Raw genomic sequence first — 16,412 nt, 5'->3', positions numbered from 1 at the left:
TGGGGAAGTTCAAATATTTCTTTCATACTGAGTTGATGTAATCATATCCTGGCATAGCTTACCACTGGGAAAGTCATCTCAGCATCTTTCTATTTGCAGAAATTGAAGGTTTTAGAGACCATACAAGGAAACAGCTAAAAAAGTGCTAGGTCTTGCTACATGAAATTTGCCACGTTCGGCAGCAGCAGCAGCAGTTCTTGTGTCCTCAGATGTAATATATCTGCAATTTAGGGAAGCAGATTTGAGTTGCCTTGGCTCTGAATGTTCTCAGCTAGAGAATAAAGTAGTTTACTTTCATCTCACACTGAACATTTGTTTTCCACACACTCAGTTCTTCAAAAAGAAAATTAGTTTTGCCTGAAAATTGCCATAATCTCATCAGAGGTTGTCCCCATCTATACTTGTACACCCACTGCTTGATACCCTGTCAAGTAGGCCTGTGGAGGACTGGAGAAGCAAGTTTACCAGGCTTTTCACGCCCCAGTCTCCACAGCTCTGCCATATGGACTGTCCTGAACCTGGGGCTTTCTGGTTTTGCTGCAAAATATGAAGTGAGAACTGTAGATGATAGGAAAAACTCTGTTTTTCTTACAGAAACTTCAAAACATTAAACATCAAAATATTCTTGTTTGAGAATCCACCTATTTCGTGGGATTCTTTAAACCACATAGTATACAAGTTTAGTTCCAGATACACAGGGAATAAGCATTTGTCATAGTGGAACTTTGTGAATGTTAAAAATCTTCTACAGTGTAATTCCTGTTCCTGAGCTTAACTTCCCAGAAGTAGTAGCTCTGAGCCACAAGACAAACAAATTAATCTAAAATTCTAAGTGCCTTTGTAATGAATTGTCAGCCATTTTTGGAAAAAGAGAAAGAGACAAAGAGAAATAGAATAGTTTGGGTTAAAAGGGACCTTTAAGATCATCTAGTTTCAACCCCCTTGCAATAAGCAAGGGGGTTGCCTATGGGAAGGGAAAATACATTTTCTATTTGCTTCATCCCCCAGATCTTGGCAGTTGAATGTGGGGTGAGAGGAGTCTCTGTTCCATCAGCAGCTCTGCCCATTGAGGATGCAGTGATACAACACTTTGTTCCTCCACATCGATTAGTCTCCTTTTCATCCCATTATGACATTTCCCTGAATTTCATGCACCAAATGCTAAAAGTTTTATAATTCAGTAGCATATGAAGTGCTTTATCTGAAATCAATAGGCATTACTTCCACCAGAAGGTCTTATATAATGAACATGCAATTACAGCAGTTTTAGTTATCAGGTCTGTCTGACCTGCCATGTTCTACTAGCCATTGATTCCTAGTGTTCATCAGGCTTTTTTACTCTATGTATTTACACATAAATTGGTTACTTTTTTTTTTTTATCTTAACCCAAGCCTATGAAAAGCTTAAATTAATGATTGTAGTTTCTTCCGTTCCTCTGTAAAAAACACTTTTCTGCATTTACTTAACCAATAAGCTTTTATTGTTCCATTTTTCATACATTTATTCTGTTTATTTATTACATGTTCGCAAGCGAGCAGTAAAGAAACTGAACTGGCTTACATACCACAAGTAAAACATGATCTTTAAACTTTCTGTAATATTGTGAACTTCAAAGGTACTTTCGCACCTTCTGTTGATACTGCTTTTTGCCAGATCCTGGAGTTCTTCACCATAGAGTAAGCATCAAGATATATTTTGCTTGACTTTCTGGAGTGTTTTCCAAACAGTAGCATGTAGACTAGCCTAAGTGAGAAAATAGGCAAACCAAATGATTGTGTCTACTTACAGTGAGTTAAGAAGTCGGCCCTGAACATAACTTCCAACAGATGAAATTCTGCAAGGAGAAATAAAATAACCGTTAAAGGAAGATTACATCTCCTCACTAACACAAGAAACCTTGTTAAACAAACAAATTTATACCCCCCCCCCCCCATATACATAAACCATTCTACCTACTAAGCATTTTGCAAACTCTTAGCAGGAAAGCATAGCCCAAGAGTTTTGTGGGTAGGGGGAAAACTTTCATTTCAGTATTCCTGGTAGATGTTTGTTTTGAGATAACAGGAGTGATAAAATGTCACTATTTAGGTGAGAAATGGATCCTGTGCTGAGATCTTGCTAAATAGAAGTCTTACTTTCTCCACATTTCACCTAAGTAAGCACAGTTCTCCACACTTGTAGTGAGATGGATTAGCTTTGAGAGATTAGATATGGGTATGGATAAGAACAGAAACACCGGTGGGCCAAGGTCCTCTTTACACTTCATTAAGCAATCAAACACAAAGTATGAAGTTCTTATACTCAAATGATTAACATTTTGACATCCATGTAGTTTTAGTGTTTTTCTGCTGAATTTTTGAGCACGCTGAAAATCAAAATGACTTTCTATTATTAGAATTGCCAAATGCTTGCCTTCAGATGCCATTTTCAGTTCTGTTCAACAGACGTTCTGCAGCCAAGATGAGACCCTTGTAATGAGGAGAGGCTAAGAGAGCTGGGACTGCTCAGCCTGGAGAAGAGGAGGCTCAGGCATGATGTCAACAATGTCTAAAAATTCCTGAAGGGAGGATGCAATGAAGGTGGAGCCAGACTCTTTTCAGAGAAAGAACCAAGAGAATGGGTGCAAACTGGAGTAGAAGAGGTTCTCTCTGAACACCAGGCAGCACTTCTGTGTTGTGCAGGTGACGGAACGCTGGCACAGGCCACTCAGAGGCTGTGCAGTGTTTTCCTTGGACATCTGCAGAAGTTGCCTGGATGTGGGCCTGGGCACCCTGCTCTGGGTGTCCCCGCTGGGGCAGGGCTTGGTTCAGGTGGATGCAGAGAGCCCTGCTGTATAACCAAGATGTTATAATCACAATATAATTGTGTATAATTAATAGATATCAAGATGTTATAATTGCAATATAGTCAAGAGAGTAAGGCAAAGCAGACAACGATCACAAAAAGAGAATAAGTGGAAGAGCTTACCCTTCGGTTGAGCTCACCAGAAGATACCAAAAGAGGAGGATCTCCAGAAGAGATCCTTCCCCTCTGGTAGCCAGCTCTTAAATAGGTCCAGGAGGGGTGCAGCCTGGCTCCACCCCTTCCGGCAGCACAGGTGAATTGCCTTCAGCTGTGCTCCTCTGGCTGACTCATGGCTCGCCTCAGGTGATCAATCAGAGGTTCAGGCCGTGACTCAGCAGTTCCCATACACCTGCCAACATCAACCATCCTTCAATTCTATCATTATGAAACAAGAACACTGAAATTTATTTTCGTGTTTATTGGTACTCAGCATTAACATACAGAAAAACTTACAAAATGTTTGTGTATTTATTTATTGTCCCAACCCGTTCTACCACCAAGGAATATGAATATGTATTGCTTTCAACTTATTGATTTTTTATTTGATCTAGTTCCATTAAAAAAGAAAAACAAAATGAATGTGAGGCACATTAGCATAAGGCTTGCAGGACGTGGGAGAAGAGTACATTAAAAGACATTCAGCTTAGTACAGCACAGTATTCTGCCTTGGCACACTGAGCAGATCAAAAGGAGCTCCTTAAGAACAGTACTCATGATATAGATAAATGGCTTGGGACATCTCCTGCAAACAATTTCAAGGAAGGTCAGGAGCTGAAAAAGCTCTGAGAAACAATCTCCATCCTGGCGCAAGCTGCAAGTTGCCCAGCTGGATTGCTAATGAACGTTCAGGCTTTGGAACCAAAGGGCACTCACTGATTAATAGCAGCTCTAGATAAGCCAGTAATGAGTTGTCATGGAGTACTGTTCACAAAAGGCTGGACTTTGCAATTCCTTCCAATTTTGATTCTCCTAGTCTAGGCTTGCAACTGCTCCCATGGTGCCATGAGCACTTCCACAAGCACCTTTCCCACCTCTCCTCCTGCCTTTCCTGGGGATACCTTTGTGCCCTACTGTGGGCACAAGCCTGACCTCAGGGTGCCCCAGCATAGAGAGCTCAATCTGCAGGAGCTCATTTAAATCTCATAACATGTAAAGCAGATTTAGGAATGTGACATCTAAATGAGAAAGCTCAATTGAACTCAAAAATGGTGTATTCCGTCCTGTCAGTTACCACCTAAACTGCCTTCTCTTGAGAAGATGGCTAATGTCTTATAACAAATCCTTCAGTGAGATGTTACATCTCATTACAAAGAAGTAACAGAAGCAGACCTGCACCAGTCAAGATTTTCTCTGAACTGATTAGGGAATTTTCATTGCCCAGTAGGGCAATCAAGACAAGTACCCATCTCATCCATTAAAAATAAACAAAAACAAACAACTTTTATAATCTCATTACTGTAAACACTTGTTTTATTGCTTGAATTACATTTCCCACTAGGAGCAAAGCAGCTATTGAATCAAAATTCAGTCATTTAGTCAGAAAGGCAAATACTGGCATTGCCTGGAGAAAGAAGAGCTTTATAACCTTTAAAACAGCACAGTCTGCCTGAACCTCCTGCTACTTTTTCAACAGGCAGTGCAGAAAAAGTGGATTTCGGACACTGCTGTATGGTATTGAAACTGGAGCATCCCATTGCTACAGAGTTCAAAATAGTTTTACATCATTAAGACTGGAGTCTGCCATAATTGCCCCAAGAAGTCAAAGAGCTATGGCTGAAAAATCTCCATGCTCCTATCAAAGATCTTGTTTTCATAATACCATGGTTAGATTTGCATACTACAGCAGCCCTGGAGCTGTGTCTGGACATCCAAGCAGCCCACACCCATGCTGGCAGAGGCAAAGAGAGTAAGAAAATTACTAGAGTAGGAAAAGACAGCTAAGATCAGATGAACTGTCCAACCATCAGTTCACCATCACTATGCTCATTAACCATGTTTCTCAATGCCACATCTCAGCGGTTCCTGAACAGCTCCAGGGACAGTGATTTGGGGGTTGGACTCAATGATCTCTGGATCCCTTCCAACCCCTACAGTTCCATGATTCTGTGATTCCACCACCTCCCTGGGCAGTCTATGCCAGTGCTTCACCACACTTTCTGAGAAGAAAATTTTCCTAATATCCAACCTGAACCTCCCTGGCACAACTTGAGGCCATTCATCCTTATTGCTGTTGCCTGGGAGAAGAGGCCAATCCTCACTTCACTACTGCTTCCTTTCAGGCAGTTGTAGAAAGTGATAAGGTCTCCCCTGAGCCCCCTCTTGGTGACACCAGAGTCATGTCAGCAAGGCAAGCTTACTGCAAGCTCTCCTTTCTGCTGAAGGAGGCATTAAAACACCCATGATGGTTTTGTTTTAATCATTAATCAAGGGCAAATATAATGCAATGTAGGAAAGCAAACACACACATCATAGCACAAATGCAAACAGGTGTGTTAAATGGTGGGGCAGGTTTCCCTGGTTAAATCAGAAGAATGGAGGTGAAAGAGAGGAACTTGAACAGTGCAAACATTTTCATTGTAGAATCATATTCACAGCAGTGTTCCTTCCTCAGGTCAGCTACGAAGGCCCCAGTCTGTGCTGTAGGTGGCCTGACACATTGCAGTACGTGCCTGGGCAGTTTGCTCTGTATGCATTTAGACACCTGGATAGCTGCTTGTGCTGGAAACGTTGCTGAAACTACCTCCACAGGTCTTCTGCCTTCATCAGGCACTGATTCTCCTGTGTCGCTGCTACCCAGCTTACTCAGCAGTGTCCTGCTGCCAGCTTGCTTTGTTAGGGAGGAATCATCCCCCTCAGATGCCAGCTGCTCTGGCACGACTGAGGATGCAGTCCTTAAAAAAAACAGCTTTGGTGAGAGGAAGAAGGGAATCTGGGCTGGTCTCTCAGTCGAGTTCCTACTTTTTAAGTATTTCTCTAATTGTTAGTCCTGAAAACTGGCACTCAGATCAGAAGAGAGAGAGAAAACAGACTGCTTCACTGGTTGTTAGATTTGTAGGTTATTGCCAGTAATTAAAATTACAGAACCTGTAGCCCAATGGTGTACAGGCTGAAAGACTGTTAATGTGCTGCGAGTAATATGATTTAGGGAGATGAAAAGAAAAAAATCAGTGCGATTTATATCCCCATTTCTATTCTGAAAGCTGCCTTTTCAAGAGGAAGAAGCCCAAAACTTCCCAACCACAAGCTAAACCCCTGGTTTCAACAAACTGAAGGCATTCTCCTTCACCTGTTTACATTAGTGTGAATCAGGGGCTTGAATCTGCATTTTCCATAGGCTTCAGAAGACAGCTGGCTTTCCAAATGCGGCTATTCAGGAACAGCTCATACACGCAAAATGCCAAAGGACCATAGATGCAATATTCATTTACCTCCCACATCCAGAATGTCATTTCAGTTTTTATTCTAACCACTGGCGATTCGTTGTTCCAAATTCCTTTCAGTAAATGTCCCCTGCTGCTACCCATAGCTTCTGCAGAAACTATTTCGAATATTTTGCAGGCAAAAAATAGCAGAAGCACTGAAAATCAGACAGTTCCTCTCCAAAGTGGATGACTGATGAAAGGCACATTTCGAAGCCTGTGAAAATATGAGCCAGAAATAAGTAGCAAATGAGATTATCTTCTTATTGATTTCTCTGCAGTACATTCTGATTAATTGGCAAATCAAAGGAGCAGTTTCCAGCTGCCCAACAAGATGACATTCTTCATCCTCTGTATGTGTGGCTTCCGATAAGTAAGCGGTTCCCTTAGTTATCGGATGCCTGGGGCTTTTCTATTCTCCTATCCAAAAACCTTGGTCTTTGTCCTATATATCTGAGCTTTCAAAAGGTGGATTCTAATCCTCTCTTTGTTCTCTCCAAAAGAATCCACCACAACATTTCTTTTTGAAATCTACAGCTTACTTCAGAACCACCACATCTTGTTGACAGTGTTGTGGTGCACCCAGCCCCTCCAGAGTTGTTACAGCCACCACTGGGACAACCTACTGACGACTGGGAGAAATTTCCTACCGCTAGAATATACTTTTTTTTTTAGTTCAGAAATCAGTATCACCATTTTTATCTTAAAGGCTTTATGTGTTGCAGTGAATGGCTGGATCAGAAACTGCTGCTGGTGTTGATATGAGCTGATCGGCCTGAACTTCTCCATGGTATTACCAAAACATCTGAAGAGCTGGTAGTTTAACCTGCCCTAATCATAATCAAAGAATGTTAATGAGGAGCAGCTAAGAGAACTGAGGTTGTTTAGTCTGGAGAAGAGGGGGCTCACAGAAGGTCTTAGCGCTCCATACAACTGCCTGAAAGGAGGTTATAGCAAGGAGGGGGTCAGCCTCCTCTCATAGGTAACAGTGATAGGATGAGGGGTAAATAGCATCAAGATTCACCAGGGAAGGTTCAAGTTGGATATTAGGAAAAAATTTTTCCTCAGAAAGCATGGTGAGGCATTGGAACAGACTGCCCAGGGAGGTTCTGGAGGTGCACAAGAAACGTGTAGATGTGGCACTGAGAGCCATGGTTACCGGGCATGGCAGCTGTGGGTTGATGGGACTAGATGATCTTGGAGGTCTTTTACAACCTTAATGATTCTATGATCGGCCTAGGGGTTACAGCAGAGAGTAACACTCTGTCTTTAGCTTTATTCTGATGGGAACAGGCATCTCATTTTCAAACACCAACCTGCAGCCCAGGTATTCAGCTCTCTGTGCCCTTGTGCTGTTCAAAATAGGCTGAGTTTTGGTAAATAAACTGTTGTCCAGCTACAAGAATGAGTGCAAATGTGAAATTAAGTATGTATGCAAAAGTGAAATTGTAGTGGCAGTAATAGCTAGCAGATTGGGGATTCAAAAGGAAAAATACCAGAGAAAATGAGCAAAGACACAACACACATGGAAAAAAAATCAGAGAATCAGCAGATAACAATCAGTGGAGAGAGGGACCATAGCCCAAAGAGCCCAGAAGCAGAAACTTCCTCTTTGGATCAGCAACCCAACAGAGATGTTTGAGGTGCCTTGCTGGCGGTGAGCATCAACACCTCCCTGGGTGGTTTGCTGGTCATACTTACATGCTATATATAGCTGCCATGTTTTTAAATGTTGCAGCCTTTCAATATAATGCAAGGTGAGCAAACAAAAACAAAAAAGACCCCTTGAGAACCCCTGAGGTTGCAGGTCTGAGTGCCAGTCCTGTTCCTCCTGGCCCTGCTTTCATTCTTTCTCACCACGCTGTAACACTTCAAGGTCTAAAGCCAAGAGCGAGCAGCAACTAAAACAGAGCTGCATAAGATGACTATGCATCCCTATGACCATAAGATCCCTATTTATCAGAAGGGGTTACTATGAAGTGCTGAAGCATTTTTTTTTCCACTATTAAGTGCTATCTGACTGCTCTCTCCAGCTGTCTTTAAAGGAGAACAAACCAGGATGCTAAGCGATGTCTGACGGTGGCTCTTTAATGTGTTTAGGAAGGAATCGGCTCTCGCTAGAGGGCACATGAGCCCAGATTTTTATACACCCTATTCCGGACATGAACGATAAGCTGCAAACCAGCAAGGCTTAAAACAGCCACTCTGTGTGACCGAATCCTCTCAGAAAGCAAATTATAGCATGACTTTAAAATGTTCCGACCCCCAGGCACCACAGACCATGGGGCAGGGCAATGGCTTATGTCATTTTGCTGTGAAAGGACTTCTCCTGCTGCCGGTACTGCGTCCGTCAGCACTGCAGAGGGACAAATCTCTGTGCCAGGCACAGCAGGCATTTCTTGTGGGGGCAAAGAGAAGGGAAGAAGGAACAATACACGTATGCACGTTTTCCTTGATTGCTGACAATGTTCTCAAAAAGCTTTCATTTAAAGGGACAACATTCAGTATGGAGAAAGGGACAGATTTAAGGACTGCTGTTGGAAAAATAAAAAGAGGGTTGGGGAAAATTTCATACTAAGTCGCAGGAACAGTGACTCCACAGACATGTGGCAAGTAGTGTGGCACAACAGGAGTAAATCTGTACAGCACACTGCTTTGTTTTGAAGCCTTGCTGTCTGCATTACTGACATTTTGGCATAGCTCTGGGCTGCTCCCACAGACCAGGGGCAGAGGTTGGGCTGCAGCCTGAGGTATGGAACCAGCCAGAGGCTCATGGAGGGAAGGGCACGGGAAGGGTGTGCCTATTAAAGCTTCAAGTCCCATAAGGGGCCTCGTGTTGGCAAGATGGAGAGAGCCAAAGATACAACAGCAGTAACTTCAAATGCCAGTGTGATTTTTGCAGCACAGAGGCATCCATATAGCAGGACATCCAGCATTGGAACCTCCCAAGAGCTGCGGCCCTCCGCCCCATCACACAGCATGGTTTGTGGTGCCATTCCCCTGCTGTTAGCACCTCTGCACGTGCAGGTCTGGAAGCTAAATGTATCAGCTGCAGTAGTAACCAAGTTCACTTATTTTACATCTTGCTGACATATCAGAACACTGGAGGCTTGACCATACTGCCTTGATGTGGGAACGGGCATGATGAGAATAGCATGGGCATTACCTGCAGGGAAAGAAGTGAGGTACTTTGCTCACTGAAAGCATCTTGGGGGATCATTTGTCATGGGAAAAAGTATTCATTTCTGAGAATTGCTTTCAAAATGTTAAGTTTTATGTCACATCTGGCATAATGTAACCTTTACCTTTCCTAGAAAACTGGAAGTGTTCTCTGATTAAAAATAATAATAATAATAATTACAGAAGAAGAAAAAAAGAGTGAGGAACACAAATTCTGTAACAAAAGACAGCTATAAAGAGGTGCAAGAGGCAGGGAAACACCACACTGCACACTGCCTATTACCAAGAGCTGGAAAAGAGAAATCCCTCAGAGGCTCAGGGATGAGGACTGCCTACAGCTTTCCCACAGGACAGGAACACACACAGGAGCAGGAGGGGAAGGTGGCAGGTCAAGTCACCGAAAAGAGTGGTAATGCACTGGAAGAAGCTGTCTAGGAAAGTGATGGAGACACAGCCTCTGGAGGTTGCTGATTGTCTCTCAGATTTGGTACCCAGCTGCAAGTGGCAGAAGAATATAGATAGAAAATAAGAAAAAAATGTAATAGAAGTACGTGAGAGCAGATACTGCATACCAGCATGGAAAGGAAGCATCAGCAGCAAGGCTTGTCTCAGGCAGCTGTAGCTGCTCACAGGGAAGAATTTGCTCAGTGCCTGGAAATTTGCTCAGACACTTAGTGGAAGTGAGCCCGAGGATGGGATAAGGTCAGTAATCTTAGCTAAATCCTATTAAACTTAATAAAGTACTTCAGTTGTCTTCTGAAAAACGCAAATCAAAGGGTGGTTTCAATATTAGAAAATTAAGGAAGATAAATCCAAACTAAATCCTTTTAATTTCCCTCCATTTATCAGCATTATTTTTCTCAAGAGAGGGACGGGCCAAGGATGTTGACAGAGGTGTAGGCATGACACTAGTGTTGTCTTCTGTTTCAAGCCACAAAAGCAATTTAAAATCTTATTAAAATCATTACAAGAAAAAAGATTGAATTAGGTTTTTTTTGTAGTGATCTGCTAATGTGGTTTTAAGATGAGAGGGAATGGCCTCAAGCTGTGCCAGGAGAGGTTCAGGTTGGCTATTAGAAAACATTTTTTCTCAGAAAAAGTGATGAGGCAGTGGCACAAGCTGCCCAGGGAGGTAGTAAAATCACTGTCCCTGGAGGTGTTCAAAAACCATGGAGATGTGGCATGAAGAATGTGGTTAGTGGGAATGGTGTGATGAGTTAGTGGTTGGACTACATGATCTTGGTAGTCTTTTCCAATCTAAATGATTCTGCGGTTCTACCATAGAAGTCAAAGCTGAAGGCACAGCATGGCAGCAGCACTCACTTGATGCCAGCTCCTCATGCTGCCCAGCTACTCCTTGTTCCTTGGAGCTGAAGGGTTGTACCAGCTCACATAAGCCGCAGTGTACAGGGTCAGCACCTCACACCAGGATGATCCATGCAACAGATAGGGATTGTTGCCATGGCCCAGGTGGCAACCGGGTGAAATGTTGTGAAAATTATAGTCAAATTGTTTTCATGGTGACTTGTACAAAACTAACTCACCCAAATCCATCCTTTGGCATTCTCTGCCTAGTATATGTGGGTTTTTCTTCTTACAGCACTGATACCAGCTTTGTGTGCAACTAGCAGACAGCAAAGCATCAGCTAAAGCAACAGCTCACCAACAGATTTTCACAGAACTTCAGGTTGTTAGAAGGAACGTCTGGAGGTGATCTAATCCAAACCCCTGCTAAAGCAGATTCCCTAGAACAACTGTGCTCAAGAACCTCTTCACCAGCCAGTTTTTAGGTTGGAGCCTGTTTGCTGTGAATGCACAGCTGCTGGACTCCAGGGATGCCAGAGGAGCCACTCCCTTAAGAAGGCTCTGGTGAAGGCAGAATTCTCAGCTAGGAAAGAGGAAGGACCAGGCTAAAGGGCAAAGAGTTACAGTCCTGTTGTGCATATGTTGGTGATATCCTGGCTATTTTGACATTCAAGTCATTAAAGAAGAGAATTCCCCCAAAGAAGAGAATTCCAAAGGGAGGGAGAGCATGAAAGAAGAGGTTACCTCTAGAAAGCAGCCCGTATCCTCCAGGTAAGGGAGGAAGGAAAAAGGAGAAGGAGCTGAGTGAGCTTTACCTCCTTAGCATCATCCGCAAGCAGACAGATGACATGGCAGCTTTGTTCCTCCTTCCCCAGCTACCAAGTGTGTCATTTGTAACTCAGCATCTGCTCATTAAGAACAAGAGCGAAATGGTCAGTGTTTTTCCCATGAAATAAGGGTTACTTGACCAGAGCTTGAAATGTGATCCTTTTTGGAAATAAGAGATAGTACACGTAGGGAAAATAAATAGGTTCTGAAAAATGAAGGAACGTCTCCTGTCAAACCCATGAATCATAATGCATTAGCCTCTGAGGCTTGCCTGCTCAGGCTCTTTTTCACATTGCATATGAGCAGCGGGGGGATGTTCCTTAAGAGGGAGGGAGGGGAAGATGCTCTCACAGCTCTGGGGATCTGACATACAAAATATCGCCTCTAACCAAAACAACCAATTCAGATGTGAGCAATTTCTACTGAAGCACAGAAATAGCAACAGCTGATGTCATTAACAGAAGTAGGAAGGTGAATAGCAACAGGGAAAAAAAAAAAAAGATGGAAATGAGAATTACAGCCCAGAATCACAGAAGAGATGATAATACATAAGCAAAGAACTATAAAAAGCAAAACTGAGAAAGGGAGTAATTGTCATCTTGAATAAAAATGCAAATACGTACCACCTGCGAGGAGCACTTCCATCAGTGCGAATGTTGCCTGGCAGGCATGCAACACATAGCAAAAACGCTGGTTCTGTGAAGGAAGAAATCCAAGCCATCCACAAACTCGCTAAGAAAAAGCCCCAAACAATTAACATAGTGGAAGTGTTCAAAACAGATTACCTAAGTCAAGGATTGATCCAAGGACAGAATTCCCTTTGATGAGTCATGTACACCTCAAGCACAACCATATCAATGTCTGTGAGCATGAGAGAAGACAAGCCAGAAAGAGAAGCCCCTTTCCTCCTCAGGCTTTGCAGGCAGGCCTTCTGCTTGAGTGCCTCTGGCAGGTACCATAAAGCCTTGGCAGATCAGATGACACTTAAAGACAACCTACCCTACAGAAAAGTTTCTTTTCTGTGAGAGGTTTTAGGGGTAGGAAGACAACAAGAAGCACTGCACACTAGCAGTGAGCAGGCAGAGCTTACTTGCTGTACTCTGGTCACTGCAACTGTGCCCAGAACCAGCGTACTTGCAGGTTAGTCTGGATAACGCCGGTGCCCTGCAGCACACTGCCTGCTCATGGGGTGTGGGCTCCTTTCCCTGTTTGCAGTGGCCAGGTCACACCCTGATTGTCACCAGGCTGCACTATATTTGCGCCAGCAAGGCCATCCAGTGAGGCTGAGCGGGTCTGGCCTGGCCATGGGGAGCAAAACACTCCTCTTCCTTGTAGGCACTGTGGAGAAATGTGGAGAGTTTTGTTAGTGCCATGCACTGAGCTATAGGGGCAGGAACATTTGCCGTAAGCAATATCTCTCTAATGACCAAAAATAGAACCCAAGGATGACATGGAGCTGTGTCAGGGGAGGACAGCTGGGGCTTAGGGAAAGGGTCTGCACCAGAGGGTGGTGGGCATGGAACAGGCTGCCCAGGGCTGTGGACACAGCCCCAAGTGCTGGAGTTCAAGGAGCGTCTGGACAGCGCTCTCAGACATGGGTTTGGTTTTGGGTGGTGCTGCGTGGAGCCAGGGGTTGGACTCCATGATCCTTGTGGGTCCCTTCCAACTCAGGATACTCTGAGATTCTAATACCTGGTTACGCTCATATTATCTGATAATGCGTTAGTGACGATGATCTGGAATGATATTTTAAGGTAGAAACACAGTGTATGTTTTACAACATTTATTTCTTCCACCTACAGATCTGCCCTCACAGTTAATGGTCCCAACGTGAACATCCTTTCTTTCTAAATACCACAGTGCATCTTCGTTCCAGGAATGCTTTTAAGGAAAAGAACATTGTTCTCCAGGAAATCTGTGTTCTTAAGTTCGCAGAACTCAGACTAAAGCCACAGCTTGATCTCCTTTTATTGGTAACAGAAGCTAGTAACTCTGGAAAAGTCTGTATTGACTTGACAGCAAGAGAAATAGCTTCTTTCAGAATAATAAAAAAATACCCCTGGCCCTGAAAAAATAATGGTTTGATTTTTCAAAATTAACGTTAAAAAAAAAACACAAACAAACAGCTCCCTATAGAGTCAAAGTAACTAATTAGTAGAACATGTTACACAGCAGATACCTTCACCAAAGGGGAAGCAATAGGCCTCTGAGGAAACCAAACACACCATTCTCATACCAAGGAAATAAGTCCTTCTGCCATTAGCCTTTACATTGCTTTTGATGTTATACCATGTGTTAATTATTTCCAAATCACAAGTGCAAACACTCATCCTGATTGGAAAATTAGCAGATTTCAAACTCAAGTAATTTGCCCCTAATGAGGAACTTGTTGAACGGAATTGAACAATTAGCTCATACCCTTTGCTGGCTGTGTATTGCAAGTCTACAAGAAAGTACAGAAACTCACTTTTTGCAGTAAATCGCAATAAAAGATGGATGTGAAGTCAGTTGTTGTCTCTGTGCTGTTTTCTGCTCTTCTTCTAGCTCTTGGAGCCACGGTGCTCAAAGAATGATACAGCCCATGCAGTATAGACCTGCTGTATTCTCTAATCCTTCCTCTCTGGGTCTGCCGATTTAGATGCCTTTTGCTATGTGCCATGCAAGAGAGATTTCATTACTTAAAAAAATAGAACTTACAACTTCTGGGTCCATATACACAATATATAGGTAGAACCTGCTCCTGGGCTCCCTGCCCCTGGCAAAGGACAAGAGTTATTGCTGGCCAGGCCTTCAGTTGTGCCTGACTGTCTATAGGGGAAAACTGACACTTTTTTGGCTAGTCAATCACATTAAACTAAAGTAATTTTATCCTCTCATTAGTTTTGTTCATACACCTGACTGTACAACAGGCACTGTGCAGTCAGGTCCCTTTGTAGATGCGAAGGAAAACTGCCATTAGACAATTTTTCTCTCTCATAGAAATGACCAAGAATGTCCAAAGTATTGTCAGGATTTTACGTCTGATTTCTCCCCATTTAAAACAAACAAACAAAAAATTCTTAACTTCTTCAAAGTTTCCTCCTCTTTTTCAGATTACTTTCTGCAGCATTGTTTTCTTTCTTGTTTGAAGCACAATATAGAATTGTATAGAATTGTTGGGGTAGAAGCATCTAAACAGCATCTAACTTATCTAATCATTTAACTCAGATATTTGTAGATTTATTTTCGATCTTAATTGTGATTTCTGAATACACAGAGATAAAGAGAAAAGGTATTTCCTAGAGCCTGATCCTAAGCTGATGCAAAATTCCCTTCTCTTACCTCCTAGGGCAAATTCATCAGATTTCCTGCTCTCTGTGTTTTTTTTCCTCACTCAGACTGCCTGAGGTCCAACCTGGAGGCTGTGACTTGCAGTGTTCTCATTTCAAGAACGTCTGAATGAATGTACCACAGTGCAGGCCACCTGCTGCCCTGCACACTGGTTCTTAGATGCCTGCCCTGTCAGACATGGACCTCTACATTGCATGGGCTATTAGTCTGACTCTGAGGTGGGGAAGAAATTCTTAATTTACAAGCTCAAAAAGATGAAAGGATTTGTAACAATAAAACCACATATTCTATTGCATTCATGTAAGCTGTAACTCAGGAAAGCTCTTAGGCACATATTTAAGTATATCTAATTTTGCTTTCAAGATGGTACTGTGTAAGCAAGTGACTTCTGGAATGAGACTACTACACTTACTAAGGGAAGTGTCTGCTGTCAAATGTAAAGTCCACTTGACAATCGCCACCTGACAGTGCATTTTCTTGCTGAAGAATGTCAGGTGAATACAACAGTAGGTTTTAAATATCAGCCCAAAAGCAAAACAGCTAGTGACACCTATAGATAAATCAGGCCTACGCTGATGTTTACAAGATACATTTTGCAGACATTTCAGAGACATGACAAAGACCAGACCAAAAGTGATAAAAGATCTTTGTTCATTGAATAAATGCCCAAAAGAAGAACGGGTGAAGGCTCTTGCTGTGCCTTCAGGTGCCTTCACAGGACAGACAGAGACCACCATTTCTCCATATGCTCCATCTGTTTTCAAAAGCAATCAAGCTTCAGCACATGGACGTGTTCTTCCTTGCAACAGATCGCACTCACCAAGACATCACCTTTACAGAACTGCTATAGAAAACATTTTCCAGTAGTGCTCAGTAGATCTAGTAATTAGTCTTTTCCACAGCAGTTCACAAAACACCTTACCAAGTCAACATGTTTTATTTTCCAATTTTGAAACTTCTTCAGCTCACAGCCAACCATTCCCAATATTGTTATGAAGTACTGTTCCACAGGTTGATAAGAGAAACATTACAAATGTATCTGTGACTGAGACTGATATAAAGCAACATTAGGAATATGCTAATAGCCATAACGTTAAATTACATTAAGAAGATTTCTCACATTAAAGATATCAGCTGATTTGTTAATTCTGCTGACACACTCCAGAGTAGAGTGAAAATTTTCACCTAAATTATTTTTCAAGGAAAGAAAAATATGTAGATTCTCTCACATTAATGCAGTTCAAGAATCTGTGTTAATTTCATGGATTGCCTGCTTAGAAAAAATTCATATAAAAATTGTTTCAACCGCTTCAAACAAAAAATAATTCAGTTATTTCTAGCATCATGAAATTCTTCCCTTGTTAAAGAAAATACTATTTTTAACCTCAGTCAGAAAGAAAATGTTCTGTTTAATTCAACTTCTTTTTCTTCTCACAGCTTACTCACAAGCTAAAGCTTTTGGAATATTTCATTTTCCACAGCCAATTCTCAAATTAAAAGTATTT

The sequence above is a fragment of the Lagopus leucura genome, unplaced genomic scaffold, assembly GCF_019238085.1.
Source record: "Lagopus leucura isolate 7727_CA_CO unplaced genomic scaffold, USGS_WTPT01 Super-Scaffold_100001, whole genome shotgun sequence".
Classification (NCBI taxonomy): domain Eukaryota; kingdom Metazoa; phylum Chordata; class Aves; order Galliformes; family Phasianidae; genus Lagopus; species Lagopus leucura.
Note: the sequence above shows the minus strand (reverse complement) of the source record.